The sequence below is a fragment of the Capra hircus genome, chromosome 17, assembly GCF_001704415.2.
Source record: "Capra hircus breed San Clemente chromosome 17, ASM170441v1, whole genome shotgun sequence".
NCBI lineage: Eukaryota > Metazoa > Chordata > Mammalia > Artiodactyla > Bovidae > Capra > Capra hircus.
In genome coordinates, this window is record NC_030824.1 from 51,458,029 (window position 1) to 51,477,810 (window position 19,782).

General features: G+C 40.0%; 1 non-coding gene across 1 annotated transcript; it reads left to right on the forward strand.

The window, feature by feature from the left end:
- TRNAY-GUA lies at positions 7,537 to 7,608 on the forward strand. Its single transcript has one exon. It is a non-coding gene; the product is annotated as a tRNA-Tyr (tRNA).

Below are 19,782 nucleotides of genomic sequence, written 5' to 3' on the forward strand. Positions count from 1 at the left end.
TCTGTATGTGTTAATTAGAAGTGAGTTTTAAAGAGTGAGACTTCATCACAGTTTAACTCAAAATGTCTCTTCAAGGAGGAGTCATGTAAAACAGAAGGAGCACTGAGGCAGGAGTCGGCTGACAGAACTCTATCTTGACTGACTGTGTCATTTTAAATGAATTTCTTTAATTTTTGAGGTCTCAGTGTGCTCATGTACAAAATGAAACAAGTTGAATTCCCCAATTTTCTATGTCAGGGTGAAACTTTTTAAGTAGCTTGTTGCCTCTCATCTAGAAAACCAACAAATGTGAGAAATAACCAAAATGGAGGTCTTTAAATTTTAACAATTATTTAATAACAAAAATTGAAATTAACAATATGATGAAAGGGGCATCTTATTTGACTTCTTTCCCAGGGCCTTGTCTTTCTTCATCATTTTTTTCCCTCATTTTTATGCTGTTAGTATCATGGGAGAGCCTGTGTGTGCACATCTGATCCCATTTTGACTACCTAGAGGGCTTAGTTTCTTGGATTTCCCATGAGATTCAATTTGTCTGCCTGCACTAGCTCTTTTGTGATTTTTAGTAACTGTTTCTCTAAACTCCAACATCACCCACCCTTCCCCAGAACATCACTTCCTCAGCAAAGCCCCACATTTGTCTATAGTCTAATTTTTTCTACAAAGGCTAATGAATCTTTTATTCCCGTGGAACTTAGAGTGGCTCTGTTCTCCTAACTGAAAGCTGATGGGTACAACAGTATGACATACCACGCTGACCACCAATCAGCCCTCTGACTTGTTTGTACATGTTGAGTCTCTTCAAATCTCTCTGTCCTCAAGAAGATACCCCAAGGGAAAAGGACAATGAGCTTCCCTGACAGTGTGATACATGCAGAATCACTGCATATTATACACCTATGTTTTCAGTCGGAGAATAACTAGTTCACAATATTGTGGTGGTATCTGCCATGAGTCAATATGAATCAGTCCTAATTATATTTCTATGTATAAAACATAAATATTATATATGTGTGTATGCTTGTGTGTGTGTGTGTGTATATATATATATATATATATATAGAGAGAGAGAGAGAGAGAGAGAGAGAGAGAGAGACTCCCACCGTTTCGCCCCTCCAGGTCATCACAGAGCACCAGGTTTGGCTCCCTGTGTTATACACCTTTTGCTCACCACGTAGAACATGAGGTCTTAAGGGCTGCTTCTTGCTAAAAGCACTTCCCTTCCTATTCTGTGGGTATAAGAAGAGAATTAGTATAAAAGAGAAATGTTTCTGGGCAGTTCTCTTTTTTAGCATCATCTAAAACTATTCCTGAAGGTAAGAAAGAGACAGGAAACTGGTTATCAGGTGGAACTCATGTCACTGTCCCCAAGACCTTTACACATTTTAAAATCTATTCTTTGTCTCCTAATAAACTGCAGAAAATAGGAAAATGAAAAGCTGATATGAAGGACGTATTTAGTTAATGAAAGTCAGTATCAGATGTAAAACATGCTAAAGAATACAAGCAAAACTATTTTATTGACAAATAGATTTCAAGTTGTTCAATGACACAGAAACATAATCACTAGTCCAACTGAAGGAAAGTATGACCTTCACTACTTTGAAAGGCACTCTGTCTTCTTTGTGCTATTGTTTTTCTAGTCCATTTCTAACTGGCAATGTCCTATCAACTGCTCAAATGCAAAAACTTGAGTTCAAATAATTGTCAACACTTATCTGGACTCTTTTTTATTCCATCTTACATTTCTAAATCATGTTTATTTCATAAAGTTAAACTCAGGCCAGATGAAATCCCTTGACAAAAGAATCGAACAAGTCCAAATTGATCTCTTAAGTGGATCAATAGAAACTTAACTGAAATGGATTGGGGATTTTATCAAACTTGATGTAGTAGAACACTAATAAGATCACTTCCAATTCACACAAATAGAACTAAATTTTCAGCACAAATTGATCTTATTACTAAGGATGAATGGTCACCTTTAATAATGGATTAAGGTGGTAAAGAATTCTCTTTTTATTCAAAAATCTTTTTTTTTTCTTTTAAACTATTGGAGATTGCCTTAACTTTTTCTCTTACATTGAACTTTACTCACTTTTCACATGATCAGGTTTGAGGTTTAGGATTGTTTTAATTTTCATAATTTGACCTGGATTTTTAAACTCAGAAATATCTTCTGATGTGTTCTCAAAGGAGAATTTTGTAACAGCCAGAAAACCCATAATGATACAAATGTATTGCACCAATAAACCATAACATTCCTACAAGCTGTTTGTAAAACAGTGCAAATAATAGTTAGTAAAGCTGTCAGTATGACAGAGGACTGTACATTTGAAGTGCTAGCTTTGTCTATTTGTGACTATTAATATGATAATCAGATATGTTTCTTAGATCTGTTACATGCTAGAATTTATTAATATTATTCATAAAATGTATGCATGAAAATCTGATGATCAATCGTCTAGGTGGTTGCAGTAAAGACAATATAGTGAAAAAGAAAGGCCAAAGACTTTATCTCTTTAAAAAACCCTAATCTACCTCCAATCCACTTGAAATATCAGAAGATTTATCCATCCTAAACTCCATCTCTTCATGTCTACATTCAGAGACTGGCCTCTGCTATGGTGTCAAATGTTGGTTCAGATTGCACCCAGCAATTTTCACTGCTCTTCAGTGAAAACAAAGAAAACTGTTATGAAATGTTCAGATACTTGGAGATTTTATTGGACACTTTGCCAGTGAATGAATGCATGTGGATATAACTTTTCCAGAACATTTCTTCCTCCATCTCATATTAGTTAAATAGATCCAAAAGAAGAAAACATCTCTATACCTAAGAAAATGTTCAAACATTCATGTAAGACTTTGTATACTGTTCTTGAACTTACTTTTGCCTACTGGTAGGTGTGCTCTGAATTATAAATTCTTAACTATATTTGCAAACATTTAAGGCATGCTGTAGTCCACAAGGTCACAGAGAGTCAGACACAACTGAGCAACTGGACTGAACTGAAACATATTTGTGCTTCAGTAAGGAAATACTGGGCTTCCCTGGTGGCTCAGACAGTAAAGAATCCATCTGCAATGCGGGAGACCTGGGTTCAATCCCTGGGTTGGGAAGATCCGCTGGAGGAAGACATGGCAACCCACTCCAGTATACTTGCCTGAACAACACCCATGGAGAGAGGAAGCCAGCGGGTTACAGTCCATGGGGTCACAAAGAGTCAGAAACAACTGAGCGACTAAGCACAAAGCAAGTAAATAATAAGATAGGTAATATGGTGTACTCTGCTTTTATGTTCTTAAATCTAGAAGGGCTTCCCTGGTGACTCAGATGGTAAAGACTCTGCCTGCAATTTAGGAGCCCTGGGTTCCATCTCTGAGTTGGGAAGATCCCCTGGAAAAGGGAATGGCAATCCACTCCAGTGTTCTTGCCTGGAGAGAGGACCCTGGCAGGCTACAGTCCATAGATGGTTTAGATGGAGAAAATCCACCCTAAACATTCTTGATCTTTTTGGTGCAGGATAACTGAGAAGAGTTTTATGTTGGAGTATGGGTCTAAATATGGAGTTCTATATATGGAATTATATGAATTACCATATAAGAATTATATATTACATGGGTAAGACTAGTGATCACTTTAAGAAAATTAGAGACCCCAAGGGAACATTTCATGCAAAGACGGGCACAATAAAGGACAGAAACGGTATGGGCCTAACAGAAGCAGAAGATATTAAGAAGAGGTGACAAGAATACACAGAAGAATACACAAAAACGATCTTAATGGCTCGGATAACCATGATGGTGTGATCATGCACCTAGAGCTAGACTTCCTCGAGTGCGAAGTCAAGTGGCCCTTAGGGAACATCACTGCAAATAAAGCTAGTGGAGGTGATGGAATTTCAGTTGAGCTATTTCAAATCCTAAAAAATGATGTTGTTAAAGTGCTGCACTCAATATGTCAGCAAATTTGGAAAACTCAGCAGTGGCCACAGGACTGGAAAAGGTCCATTTTCACTCCAATCCCAAAGAAAGGCAATGCCAAAGAACGTTCAAACTACTACATAATTGCACTCATCTCACATGCTAGCAAGGCAATGCTCAAAATTCTCCAAGCCAGGCTTCAACATTACATGAACTAGAACTTCCAGATGTTCAAGCTGGATTTAGAAAAGGCAGAGGAACCAGAGATCAAATTGCCCACATCTCTTGAATCATAGAAAAATCAAGAGAATTCAAGAAAAACATCTACTTCTGCTTCATTGACTATGCTAAAGTCTTTGACTGTGTGGATTATAACAAACTGTGGAAAATTCTTCAAGACAGGGGAATACAAGACCACCTTACACTACCATATGTAAAATAGATAGCCAGTGGAAGTTTGCTGTATGACTCAAGAGAACTCAAGTTGGGGTACTGTAACAACCTAGAGGAGTGGGAAAGGGTGGGAAGTGGGAGAAAGGTTCAAAGGGAAGGGACATTTGTACACCTGTGGTTAATTTATGTTGATGTATGGCAGAAATCAGACCAGTATTATAAAGCAATTATCTTTTAATTAAAAATAAATAAATTTTTAAAAAAGAAAAAAAATGCCACCTTACCTGCCTCCTGAGAAATCTGTATGCAAGTCAAGAAGCAACAGTTAGAATCTGACATGGAACAACTAACTGGTTCCCAATTGAGAAAGGAAGCTGTTAAGGTGAATACTGTCACCCTGCTTATTTAACTTATATGCAGAGTACATCATGTGAAATGCCAGACTGGATGAAGCACAAGCTGGAATCAAGATTGTTGGGAGAAATATCAGTAACCTCAGATACACAGGTGACAGCATCCTTAAGAGAGAAAGCGAAGAGGAACTAAAGAACCTCTTGATGACAGTGAAAGAGGGGAGTGAAAAAGCTGACTTAAAACTCTACATTCAAAAAAACTAAGCTCGTGGAAACTAGTTCCATCACTTCATGGCAAATAGATGGGGAAACAATGGAAACAGTGACAGACTTTATTGGGGGGGGGGGTCTCCAAAATCACTGCAAATGGTGACCGCAGCCATGTAATTAAAAGACACTTGCTCCTTGGAAGAAAAGCTAGGACCAACCTAGATAGCATATTGAAAAGCAGAACCATTACTGCACTGACAAAGGTCCTTATAGTCAAAGCTGAGGAATTTCCAGTAGTCTTTATGGATGTGAGAGGTGGACCACTAAGAAAGCTGAGCGTGGAAGAATTGATACTTTTCAACTGTGGTGTTGGAGAAGACTCTTGAGAGTCCCTTGGACTGCAAGGAGATTCAACCAGTCCATCCTAATGGAAATCAGTCCTGACTATTCATTGGAACGACTGATGCTGAAGCTCCAGTATTTTGGCCACCTGATGCAAACAACTGATGCATTGGAAAAGAACCTGATGCTGGGAAAGACTGAAGGCAGGAGGAGAAGGGGAAGACAGATGATGAGATGGTTGGATGGCATCATCAACCCGATAGACATGAGTCTGAGCAAGCTCTGGGAGTTGGTGATGGACAAGGAAGCATTGCATGCTGCAGTCCATGGAGTCACAAAGAGTTGGACACAACTGAGCAACTGAACTTATATATGGAATATGGGAAGATCCCCTGGAGGAGGGCATGGGAACCCACTCCAGTATTCTTGCCTGGAGAATCCCCATGGACAGAGGAGCCTGGTGGGCTATAGTCCATAGGGTCGCAAAGAGTCAGAGATGACTGACTTAGCACATGGGTCTAAAGCCCTAGAAACTTCTGTGGTGTCTTTGCCCCCCACCATGGGATGCCTTCTCTGTTCAGCATTGCCCAAAAGCTTGTGTGCATACACATATACACCACAGACACAAACACACAAATGCTGATTTGTCTAATGCAGATTTGGATATGTGTTTCTAAAAGTAATACTGCCAGAAGGGTCACACACATCTTTTTAGCATTGGGAAAAGTAATTAATATAAGACACGAACAAGATATTATAAATATTATCAAGCGACATGCAATTACCACTGACTTCCCTGAAGTCAGTCTCTCCTGTGTGTGTGTGTTTGTGGGTGTGCATGCACACACACATATGCTTAATAGTTGAGTTCTGTCCAACTCTGAGATCCCTTGGACTATGCCCATCAGGCTCATCTGTCCATGGAATTCTCCAGGCAAGAATAATGGAGTGGGTTGTCATTTTCTATTCCAGGGGATATTCTGGACCCAGGTATTGAACCTGTATCCCCTGTATGGGCAGGCAGATTTTTACTACTGTGCCACTTAGTTCAGTTCAGTTGCTCAGTCATGTCCGACTCTTTGTGACCCCATGGACTGCGGCATGCCAGGCCTGCCTGTCCATCACCAACTCCTGGAGCTTACTCAAACTCATGTCCATTGAGTCAGTGATGCCATCCAACCATCTCATCCTCTGTCGTCCCCTTCTCCTCCTGTCTTCAATCTTTCCAGGCATCAGGGTCTTTTTTAATGAGTCAGGTGCCTAAAGTATTGGAGTTTCAGCTTTAATATCAGGCCTTCCAAAGAATATTCAGGACTGATTTCCTTTAGGATGGGCTGACTGGATCTCCTTGCAGTCCAAAGGACTCTCAAGAGTCTTCTCCAACACCACAGTTCAAAAGCATCAATTCTTCAGCGCTCAGCTTTCTTTGTAATCCAACTCTCACATCCATAGCTTTTACTAGACAGACATTTGCTGGCAAAGTAATATCTCTGCTTCTTCATAAGCTGTCTAGGTTGGTCATAACTTTTCTTCCAAGGAGCAAGCATCTTTTAATTTCATGGCTGCAGTCACTATCTGCAGTGATTTTGGAGCCCCCAAAAATAAAGTCTGTCACTATTTCCACTGTTTCCCCATCTATTTGCAATGAAGTAATGGGACCAGATACCATGATCTCAGTTTTCTTAATGTTGAGCTTTAAGCCAACTTTTTTACTCTCCTCTTTCACTTTCACTAGAGGCTCTTTAGTTCTTCTTCACTTTCTGCCATAGTGTGGTGTCATCTGCATATCTGAGGTTATTGATATTTTTCCTGGCAATTTTGATTCCAGCTTGTGCTTCATCCAGTCCAGCGTTTCTCATGATGTACTCTGCATATAAGTTAAATAAGCAAGGTGACAATATACAACCTTGACGTACTCCTTTTCCTATTTGGAACCGTTCTGTTGTTCCATGTCCACCTATAACTTTTGCTTCCTGACCTGCATACAGATTTCTCAAGAGGGATGTCAGATGGTCTGGTATTCCCGTGTCTTTCTGAATTTTCCAGTTTCTTGCGATCCACACAGTCAAAGGCTTTGGCATAGTCAATAAAGCAGAAATAGATGTTTTCCTGGAACTCTCTTGCTTTTTCGATGATCAAGCAGAAGTTGACAATTTGATCTCTGGTTCCTCTGCCTTTTCCAAATCCAGTTTGAACATCTGGAATTTCATAGTTCACGTATTGATGAAGCTTGGCTTGGAGAATTTTGAACATTACTTTACTAGCATGTGAGATGAGTGCAATAGTGCGGTAGTTTGAACTTTCTTGGGTTTCCCAGGTGGCTCAGATGGTAAAGCGTCTGTCTGTAATACAGGAGACCCAGGTTCGATCCCTGGGTTGGGAAGATCCCCTGAAGAAAGAAATAGCAGCCCACTCCAGTATTCTTGCCTGGAAAATCCCATGGACGGTGGAGCCTAGTAGGCTACTGTCCATGGGGTCACAAAGAGTCGGACACGACTGAGCAACTTCACTTCACTTCACTTGAACTTTCTTTGGCATTGCCTTTATTTGGGACTGGAATGAAAACTGACTTTTTCCAGTCCCATGGCCACTGCTGAGTTTTCCAAATTTGCTGGCATATTGACTGTAGCACTTCACAGCATCATCTTTTAGGGTTTGAAATGGCTAAACTGGAATTCTATCACTCCCACTGGCTTTGTTCATAGTGATGCTTCTATGCCCACTTGACTTTGCTCTCTAGGAAGTCTGGCTCTAGGTGCATGATCACACCATCATGGTTATCTGGGTCATGAAGATCTTTCTTGTACAGTTCTGTGTATTTTGCCACCTCTTCTTAATATCTTCTGCTTCTGTTAGTCCATACCATTTCTGTCCTTTACTGAGCCCATCTTTGCATGAAATGTTCCCTTGCTATCTCTAATTTTCTTGAAGAGATCTCTAGTCTTTCCCACTCTATTGTTTTCCTCTATTTCTTTGCACTGATCACTGAGGAAGGCTTTCTTATCTCTCCTTGCTATTCTTTGGAACTATGCATTCAAATGGGTATATCTTTCCTTTTCTCCCTTGCTTTTCACTTCTCTTCTTTTCACAGCTATTTGTGAGGCCTCCTCAGACAGCCATTTTGCTTTTTTGCATCTTTTTCTTGGGGATGGTGTTGATCTCTGTCTCCTGTACACTCTTTAATTAAATTATTTTGGAAAATAAGTTCATTGTATTTTTTCTAAATGTAAAAGCAATAATGTGCTTACTATAAAATAAATGTTTGGAAAATATAGAAAACTAAGAAAAAAATTAAAGATATAAAAACTCATTTAATACCACAAATCAGAGGAAAATCACTACATTTTAGTGAGAAACTAGTCTGGGCTTAAGTTGAAAAGTTCTGGAGCTAAAGTGTTGACCTGGAAATATCTTTCTGTTTCTATACCAAATCCCAAATAGTGGTCACATGTTTCAAATATTCAATGGAAGGAAAGGCCACCATTGCAGAAAGAAGCAGAAAGAAAAATGTTTAGGATATTCACAGAGAAGAGTTACCTCAATTTTTAGTAAAAGCTAACTAGTTCCATCCCCATTCCACTAACTCATCTTACCTGATTATATCAGAAATAATTCAAAAGGGAGAGAGAGTAAATATACATGGTCTAACAACTATGAGAACGAGGATGCTCCAGGCTACTGACAGCACCAGACCACTCCATCTCAGCACAGAGAAAGCCCCTATCCATTTTCAGCTGGAAGATAATGTCTCTGACTTTGAGCAACTCATCTCCTAAAGGCCCACTGAGTAGAATATTCCTACCTCTTCTCAAATAAGGACTCAGAATGTTGTGAGAGCAAACAATGTTTGAACTCCTTTGAGAGTCCAAAACCATAGTACAAGATATGACATGACTATGGGTAATTAACAGGGAGTAGTGACAATTAGTTAATGTGAAATAGTGGACTTCCCATGTGGCTCATCAGTAAAGAATCCATCCGCCAATGCAGGAGATGCAGGTTTGATCCCTGGGTTGGGAATATCCCCTGGAGAAGGGAAAGGCAGCCCACTCCACTATTCTTACCTAGAGAATTCCACGGACAGAGGAGCCTGGCTAGGCTACAATCCATGGAATAGCAAAAGTGTCAGACATGCCTCAGTGACTTCACCACCACCACAACAAAGTGGCAAAGTTATTTAGAGTGAGACAGTGGAGGGAATGAGAGCTGAGGGTCACTTGCTGTGAGATCCAATGTTATTCCTTCCCTTCCTTTAGTGCCCCTCTTGGGGGATGCTTCCACGTCCCCACTCTGCTGAACCTGAACTTCCTCTGGCCAAACAAATGTGCGAGAAGTGCTGTGAGCTAATGAGGTGCAGAGGTTTTAAGAGCCTATGTGTGGTTTGCCATGCCTCTTTACTCATTCCAGATAGCTATGGTTCCATCACCTTAAGTTCTAAGGGAAATAAAAGGAACAGAGAACTAACCAGTGCAGGATATAGCATGAGAAAAATAAGCATAACAGTTATAAGTTCATAGGATTTATGTGTTGTTTTATGCATAATAACCTATTCTGATGGATATATGCCGAGTACCAAAGATTTAACCTCAAAGATGAGAGATGTAATTTCATCTCAAAGATGAGAGATATAAGAGATGACACCAACAAGAAGGAGCAGAGCAAACACAGCTGTGAGAACTGAACTGCAAAGGAGATTTGTGTGGTTTTTTTAAAAAAATAAGAGTGAAAGGGAAATTTCTGGAAGCTGCAAAGACTCAATTTTTTCCCCATGTATTTAATTTTGAGTCATGTTGATTTTACTCAATGTAATACTGTGAACATTTCTCATGTTTTGAACATTTGGGGATAGCAACATTTTTAATGCTTATCTATCTCACTTATTTACTTATTGCACCACTGACATTTATCTCCTATTATATGCCATTTCAATACTATAAAAACATTATCTTGATACTCAAATTTTGAATATACAATTTTATAACCTTAGTTGACTATGAATTTTACTTATTTAATATCTTTTTTGTACTGTCTCTTGTACTAGATTATAGCTCCTTATATGTACATTTTATGTTTATTATTTTCTCTTAATTTCCCTTGATACTTATTCCAGTAAATTACATAGAGCTAATACATATAGTCATTATAACTAGCCAATTAACCACATAGTGACATGAACATGCTTTTCTCTGACTCTTATAGAGATAACTAACAGGATGGTGGGATGTTTTCTTAACAATAGCTTATTATGGGTGATGTAACAGCATAAACTTTCATATTTACCTGTAGGAAGGCTAATTATGATTTTATTATATTCTACTTTTGATATAGATGGTCAGGTTCTCATGAAAGTTCCTTAGAAGACAATTTAAGAAAAATAGCAAAAGCCAGTACTTCAATATATCCAAGTATCTATTTTGCTTCTTATTCAATAATTAAAAGCTATTAAACACAGTAAGATGTTACAAAATTAAGTTCATGACTGATTCAAATGTGAAACAGATAAGTATGTGAATGAAAGGAAAACTAGTCTTTGCAATTAATCATCCATAGATGATAAACATTCATGCAGACAATTCAGATAACCCAGAAGGGAGAGAAGGAAAAGAATTAAGCTTCACTCTAATTATCATGTATGCTATACAATTAGATTCTAAATTCACTAAATGTAATGCATTGATAAGCTACCGTAGGGTGATAGTTGAGAATGATAGCCAAAATTCTGACTTGAGCAACAAGGTGATACCATTCTCTAAGAGGGGGAAATATAGGTTGAGGGGCTGAGTTGAAGAGCAAAATTCTCAAATAATTATGGACATGTGGAAAAATGTGAGACCAGGGTATCTAATGTGTATATACACAATTATCCATTTGTCAGATTGGTGGTAATTTCCTATACTTATAAACCTGGTTGGCACAGTATCTAATCCTATTCATTAGCTATTAATAGTTATTCCCTGTGATTTAAACTTACAAGAGGACAGAAAAGCAGAGGAAAAATAGCAAAGTGTTTTACTAAGGCAGTAAAGTAGAAATAAATGCTTACACAATAATATGCTTTAACTCATTTGGAGTAAGTGTTGGTCATTAAATATAGTCAAAACAGTTACCATGCTGTGAATTACAGGGTCTTATACATTCCTTTAACTGATACTTGACTTGGAGTATAATGGTGGGTGGAGAGAGGAGTATCACAATAAATAATGGAAGACAAATTCTAGGCCTGTCAGCAATGATTTCTTATGTATTATTTTCACTTAAACAGTGAAAGAAATGACGAAGGCATAAATAGAACGAAAGCCAACTTAATGAAGTCTCTCTTTCACAGTTCAGCAATGCTGAATCTAAACCAATTTTCAGGCAGGGCAATTTTGGCACTAGAATCAAATCTCATGACTGGTTTTCTGGGATCAAAGCTGAGATGCACTTCTAGCATTGTCTTTATTAGAATGATCCAAAATGGTTAATATCTTCATATCATCTAACTTTTTGCATTTTTTCAAATTGATGGTGTCTGCAATACCCTTTTAAATTCACAAGATTTATACTGTAGGTAGAGATGTGCTTCCCTGGTGGCTCAGATGATAAAGAATCTGCCTGCAATGCAGGAGACCCAGGTTCAAGGTCTGAGTTGGGAAGATCCCCTGGAGAAGGAAATAGCAAACTACTCCAGTAGTCTTGCCTGGACAATCCCATAGACAGAAAAGCCTGGCGGGTTACAGTCCATAGGATTGCAAAGAGAAGGACATGACTGAGCAACCACCACCACCACCAGAGATGTGCTGCAGATTAGTGCATACTAAGTTGCTTCAGAGTTTTGCGTGCAGCAGGAAATCTACATGAAGAAACACTACAGACTTTCAAAAGCTAACGGGGCTCCAGTATAAGTCAGTCTACTTTCAGCTTCTAAGAGCATCTATCTGAACTGCCACTGATCTGAATTTACATCATCACTACAAAATCAAAGCAAGTCACAGACGTAAAGAACAATCCCATGGACACCAAGTGGGAAAAGGGGGGTGGGGGTGGGTGGGGATGAATTGAGAGATTGGGATTGACACATATATGCTATTGATACTGTGTATAAAATAGATAACTAATGAGAACCTACTACATAACACAGGGAACTCTATGCAATGCTTTGTGGTAACCTAAGTGGGAAGGAAATTCAAAAAAGAGAGAATATGCGTACACGTATAGCTGAATGACTTTGTTGTACAGTAGAAACTAACATGCCATTGTAAGAATCTATACTCCAAAGAAATTCCTTTTCAAAAAAAGCAAGTCAAAGTTTATACTGTATTGACTTTCCAAATACTTGTAACTGTCTAGAAACAAACTTTGCTTCAAGAAAGTCAGTTAGTTCTGGATATTAATACATTCATTCAACCATTTTATTGAGACGGTATTTAATGTCAGATATTGGGTCAATACTGATATAATCAAAATATTAAGTGTACCTTCCCCATCTCTCTTTGAGACCTAGATATAGGACCTGAATTTTGAATTTTAAACACCCATGGCTGATTCATGTGAATGTACAGCAAAACCACCACAATACTGTAATTAGCCTCCAATTAAAATAAAATTAAAATAAATAAATAAAATATTGGGAAAGTCAAAGCCTTGCTCACAACTGATGTTTCCATTGCCCTATTTTATCTTGAAGTCATCGGCTTCTACACCCATCCATTTGTGAAACTTAGTGCTTCTAATGGAAGGTAAAGTGGTGGCTCAGTGGTAAAGAATCCGCCTGCCAACGCAGCAGCCACAGGAGACACAAGTTCAACCCCTGGGTGGGGAAGGCCCTCTGGAGGAGTAAATGGCAACCCTCTCCAGCACTACTGCCTGCAAAATCCCATAGACAAAAGAGCCTGGTGGCGAGATAGTCCAAGGGGTTGCAGAGGCAGACATGACGGAAGCAACTGAGCAGGCATTCCCACACGTGCACACCTGGCTATTTCTCAAGTTTAATGATGCTGTTAAACAATGTACTCCCGTACTCCTGGGGCTTCCCTGGTGGGCCTGTGGCTGAGTCTCTACACTTTCAATCCAGGCGGCCTGGGTTCAATCCCTGGCCAGGGGATTTCAAGTGCAGCAACTAAGAGTTTGCATGCCACAAAGAAAGATCCCTCAAACCACAACTAAGACCAGCCAAATAAATAAATATTTTTAAAAAGTTGTACTCTCGAGTATGATATTAACATGGCAGAATGTACAGCCTTCTCCCAGCTCTCTAGTTAGTCCCCTGAGTCTCTCCACTAAAGCTCTCTTCTCTTCCTCCACTCTCCTCCATCTCTCAAGACCTAAAGGGCAGTGTGCTCGGTGTTCAGGCAGATCTTGCTTCAACAGTGTTTGGACAGAACAGATTCAGGGACACCCCTTGTTTCAGTCTCTGACCACCCTCCAATCTTTTTTCCAGTTGGAACTTTTGGAATCAGCCACTCAGCTGTTCTCCGCCACCTTGGCCAACCAATTTTTTTCTTTTTTTTTTTTTTTAAGCTTAAAATTCTTTATTACCTATCAACCATGAGCTCTTGGATTCCTCAGACTAATTCCAGTGAGGTGGAGGCTGTCATCAGACAGCGGGTCAACCTGCATCTGCATGCCTCCTACACTTACCTTTCTCTGGGCTTCTTTTTCAACCTCCACAACGTGGCTCTGGTTGGCTTGGGCCACTTTTTTTTTCCCACAGAATGGTGCAGGAGCAGCAAGAGGGAGTCAGGCCTCCTCGAGGGCAAACCAGTGCTGTAGCTGTTCCCTCCCCTTCCAGAACATCCTGAAGCCTTCTCAAGTCACTGAGTGGGGTGAAACCCAGCCCATTGTGGAAGTCTCTGTGCTCACAGAGAATAACCTGAAACATGCCCTTGTGGATCGCACGTCCCAGGTTCTGCCCTTGCAGACCCCTACCTCTGACTGCCAGGAAAGCCATGCCCTAGAGGAGCAAGTGAAACTAATCAAGAAGATGCGACCAGCTAACCAATCTCTGCAGGCTGGCTGGTTCTCAGGCTGGGCTGGGCGAGGATCTCTTGGAAACTCACCTGTGAGGAAGACTAGCAGTTTCCGAAGCCCACCAGCATTTGGCGGGGGGTTGGGGGGGTGGGGAGCCTTCTGGTGTCAGGGCTTCTATCTGAAGCCCCTCTCTGCAGTCACTAGTTGGATTTTTAACCACCCTGAAGTTCTTTCCCAAGCCTTGGACCAAATGGAAACAATAAAGCTTTTTGCAGCAAAAAAAATAAATAACAGACCTAAGCAAATTATTTTCCCAGATGCATGCCTGATATTTCTGTCTTATTTTATTGAAATGTTCTAAATCAAACACAAGCTTCTCTCTAGAGAGTCTGTTAAGTTGTATGTTCCAGTAAAACCTCTAAAGAGCAAGGTTGTTGAATATAACTCATTGCAACGAAGGAAATTTTCAATATTCATCTTGTCCATAGAATAGCCATATGTGACTACTGAACATCTTAAGTGTAGCCAGGACAAGTAAGGACCTGAAGTTTTATTTAATTTTCATTAACTAATGTTTAAATAACCACATGTGGCTAGAGGCTTCTATATGGAACAGCACCACTCTAGAGCAAGTAACTTCTACCAAGCATTCAAGTACTTGCTTAATAATCAGGGCTATATTGGCAACCAAGTCAGTAAGTGTATCTTTATAGACCTCATTTTATTCACATTAACTATTTTAAACTCTTAATGGGAAAAACAAAAACACACACAAAAAAACAAGGACTGATTTAATGAATTAGACTCACCTGAATCAGAGTTTCAAACTTTGAAAGTGCTAATTACTCAATCCTGTCTGACTCTTTGTGACCCTTCCAGTCTCCTCTGTCCATGGAATTCTCTGGCAAGAATACTGGAGTGGGCTGCCGTTTCCTTCTCCAGGGGATTTTCCCAACCTAGGGACTGAAGCCAGTCTCCAGCATTGCAGGCAGACTTTTTACCATCTGAGTCTTTTGATTTTTAAATCAATCTATAAAACAAGCAAAACAAAGAGGTCTAGAAGCCCTCCTACAGCTTCCCTGGTGTTTTCTCGCCACATCAGAATACCTCCCAGCCCTGATTAACATGAGATCACTAATAATACATGTGCCTACACTACCTACACAGTAGGGATCTATTTTAATTGTGAAATAACTTCATTTTATACCAAATACCATGACATTTCCTGAAAGGTGATGCCCACACATTCATAGATTTCATTCCCCCAAATTCACAGACTCCCATAAGCAATCATGGACAGACCAGGTGCATCTGCTCACAGCATTTCATAGATAGAAGACTCTCGAACGACTAAATACCATTAGTGCATTTCCCAGCGGTTCTGTAATTAGGATGTTTATAAGAAGACTGCTAGGTCACCTTTGTTCTTTCTTGGAGGCATTTTCCAAGTAAAGTAAGAGAATGGATCGAAGACTTGATGCTTAAATGTTCACTTCCTACTCAAGAAACTGTGTTCACTGAAGCTCTGCTGAATCTTAATTTATGTGCATCCAACTGTTAGGCAGCTATGGTGAAAATGTATTACTGGTTTAGCATCATCCAAGATGTAGTTCTTTATTTGGTTCAAGTTCAATCATATTAGGTGAACACTGAAAATGAACTCTTACTATCAGCTGCAGATTACCTATAATATGGAAATCTAGAGTTTTATTGTCTAATATAGAAGCCACTAGACACATGTTGAGTCCTTGAATGTGACTAGTTCAAGTTGAAATGTGCTGTGCGTACAAAATGCACGCCAGTTTTTAAAGAATTAGCATTTTTTGCTGGAGAGGGTGTGGAGAAAAGGGAACCCTCCTACACTGTTGGTGGGAATGCAAACTAGTACAGCCACTATGGAGAACAGTGTGGAGATTCCTTAAAAAATTGCAAATAGAACTACCTTATGACCCAGCAATCCCATTGCTGGGCATACACACTGAGGAAACCAGAATTGAAAGAGACACATGTACCCCAATGTTCATCGCAGCACTGTTTATAATAGCCAGGACATGGAAACAACCTAGATGTCCATCAGCAGATGAATGGATAAGAAAGCTGTGGTACATATACACAATGGAGTATTACTCAGCCGTTAAAAAGAATTCATTTGAATCAGTTCTGATGAGATGGATGAAACTGGAGCCAATTATACAGAGTGAAGTAAGCCAGAAAGAAAAACACCAATACAGTATACTAACACATATATATGGAATTTAGGAAGATGGCAATGACGACCCTGTATGCAAGACAGGAAAAAAGACACAGATGTGTATAACGGACTTTTGGACTCAGAGGGAGAGGGAGAGGGTGGGATGATTTGGGAGAATGGGAATTCTAACATGTATACTGTCATGTAAGAATTGAATCGCCAGTCCATGTCTGACGTAGGGTGCAGCATGCTTGGGGCTGGTGCATGGGGATGACCCAGAGAGATGTTGTGGGGAGGGAGGTGGGAGGGGGGTTCATGTTTGGGAACGCATGTAAGAATTAAAGATTTTAAAATTTAAAAAATAAAAAATAATTAAAAAAAATAAAGAACTAGCATTTTTAAAAGGAATGTGACATATTTCATTAATAGTTTTAATTACATGTTTAAGTGAAAATAGTTTGGATATGTTTGGTTAAATAAATTATAAACTAATTCCACTATTTACTTTTACTTTTCTTTAATGTGACTGCTGCTGCTGCTGCTGCTAAGTCGCTTCAGTCGTGTCTGACTCTGTGCCACCCTATAGACGGCAGCCCACCAGGCTCCCCTGTCCCTGGGATTCTCCAGGCAAGAACACTGGAGTGGGTTGCCATTTCCTTCTCCAACGCATGAAAGTGAAAAGTGAAAGTGACTACCAGAACATTTTAAATTACCTATGTGGGCTTGTCTTTTGCAATGCACACTATATTTCTATTGGATACCACAGGCCTAAAATATCCTAATTCAAATATACTTTTTTTTTGTTAAAGTTCAAAGCCTCTTTTTGATCTCTTCAAATTCCAAGATATTACATTTCCATGGCACTTCTGCCAAATACTTCCTCTATACACACTATCTCTGTTTTGCTCTATCCCAGCTCAGCCCAAAATTCGTGACTTTTATCAGTTATTGATTTAAAGGAAAGGATTTGCAAGTAGAGAAATGTTATTGACAATTTATGGGCAGGAGTTGTATCTTAAGATCTCCTGCATTCTCTTTGCTTTCTTACTTTTTCTTTTTATTCTTTGTTCATTCTTCCTTTTCCTCTCCTCTCTCCTCAGGAACAAAACAATCTATCTCTCTTTCTCCCACAAAGCAGTTTAGCAGGCATGGTATTTTGTTTAAGCATGCTTTTGAGGTCTGTCTCTTTACCTGAAGTCAGGCAAAATTTCTCCCCAGGATAAAGTCTAGGGAATGCTTTTTCTCTTCATCTTTTTATTCTTGCAATACAAAGATGAAAGCCACTGGGGAGATTTTTAAGTGTGTTCATAATCTAGAGAAGGATACAGAGAAGTAAAACAAAAATGAAAATGGAATATGAAAAGAGCCACAATCAAACTGTGCACAAGATGCTCTGGGACTACAGGGAACCAGCAACACGAATCGTTAATCAAACAGATTGACAAAGGCAACTGCAGCTGCGTCATTTTGGGTACATTCACCCTATGCTCGAGCCAAGCAACTACGTGATGTTCATCATTCACTCCATCCCAAATTCTCTACTCTGGAGATGTTCATATTTTAATACAATTTTATAACAAACACCCTCATTTAGATAAAACCCTATGGGAAAAATGTGAACCTATGACTCAAATAAAAGCACAGTCATTTTGATTTTGGTGACAGGTGCCGGGGCCCACTTATTCACTCCTCTTTGCTATTGGGAAACAGAGTAACCCCGAGGGGGACTCTGAGGAGTACAGTGTAAAAACTATTGTTGTGTTGCCTTGGCTCCTGAGATATTCTCTTCAGCAATTTTCTAACAAAACCTTTTTCAGTCCAAATTGAGGGCTTTTCTTCCAAACATCCCTAAAGTCGGCTTCCTGTTGTTCTTCCCACCCTCGATTTCTTCCGATGTGTTTTCATCCAACATGGTCTCAACTCTGCTGTCTAAAGGCTGAAAACATCCGAATCTAGACTTCCAACACAATTTTCATCCAGGTTTCAGGTTCCGATAGCAACATGCCTGCTAGATAACTAGGTATCTCCTGTTGGCTTGACGCTCCACAGGTACCTCCACCGCTACATGCTCCGTACCTCACATGTGAGTGACAATTTGCTTAACCTGAACAATTCTTCCTTCAGTATATGCCATCCCCGTTGATGGCACCTCTGAAAGTCAGCTAAGTTAAACAACTAGGGGTGTTTCACTTTCTCTTTCACTTATTCCACACCAACTTCATAAATTACTGAAGTGAAGTGAAGTCACTCAGTCGTGTCCGACTCTTTGCGACCCCATGGACAGTAGCCTACCAGGCTCCGCCGTCCATGGGATTTTCCAGGCAAGAATACTGGAGTGGGCTGCCATTTCCGTCTCCAGGGGATCTTCCCAACCCAGGGATTGAACCTGTGTCTCCTGCATTGCAGACAGATGCTTTACCCTCTGAGCCACCAGGGAAGTCCTCCTAAATAGTTTTTCAACTTGTCCCTTGGGGTAGACAGAATAATGACCCATCAAAAATGTTTCCATCTTTATCCCTCACACCTGTTCATACATGGTAGAAGGAACTCTGTAAAGGGGATTCAGGTAAGGATTTGTGAGATGAGGATAATAATACAGGATAGTATTACCTGGATGAGTCAATCCCAACGTGAGTCATTTAAGAGGGACACAGGAGGGTCACAGTCAGAGACACGACGACAAAAACAGAACTCACAGAGATGCGAGGAAGAGAAAATGAACCAGGGAATGCAGAAAATCTGGAAAAGGCAAAGAAGCAGATTCTCCCTGAAAGCAACCAGAAGGCACACAGTTTTGATGATATCTTGATTTTAGCCACATAAGACCTATTTCAGACTTCTGACCTCCAGAGATTTGCATTGTTTTAATGGCATCCGGTCCCATCACTTCATGGGAAATAGATGGGGAAATAGTGTCAGACTTTATTTTGGGGGGCTCCAATATCACTGCAGATGGTGACTGCAGCCATGAAATTAAAAGACGTTTACTCCTTGGAAGGAAAGTTATGATCAACCTAGATAGCATATTCAAAAGCAGAGACACTACATTGCCAAGAAAGGTCCGTCTAGTCAAGGCTATGGTTTTTCCAGTGGCCATGTATGGATGTGAGAGTTGGACTGTGAAGAAACCTGAGCACCGAAGAATTGATGCTTTTGAACTGTGGTGTTGGAGAAGACTCTTGAGAGTCCCTTGGACTGCAAGGAGATCCAACCAGTCCATCCTAAAGGAGATCAGCCCCGGGATTTCTTTGGAAGGAATGATGCTAAAGTTGAAACTCCAATACTTTGGCCACCTCATGCGAAGAGTTGACTCCTTGGAAAAGACTTTGATGCTGGGAGGGATTGGGGGCAGGAGGAGAAGGGGACGACAGAGGATGAGATGGCTGGATGGCATCACTGACTCAATGGACGTTGAGT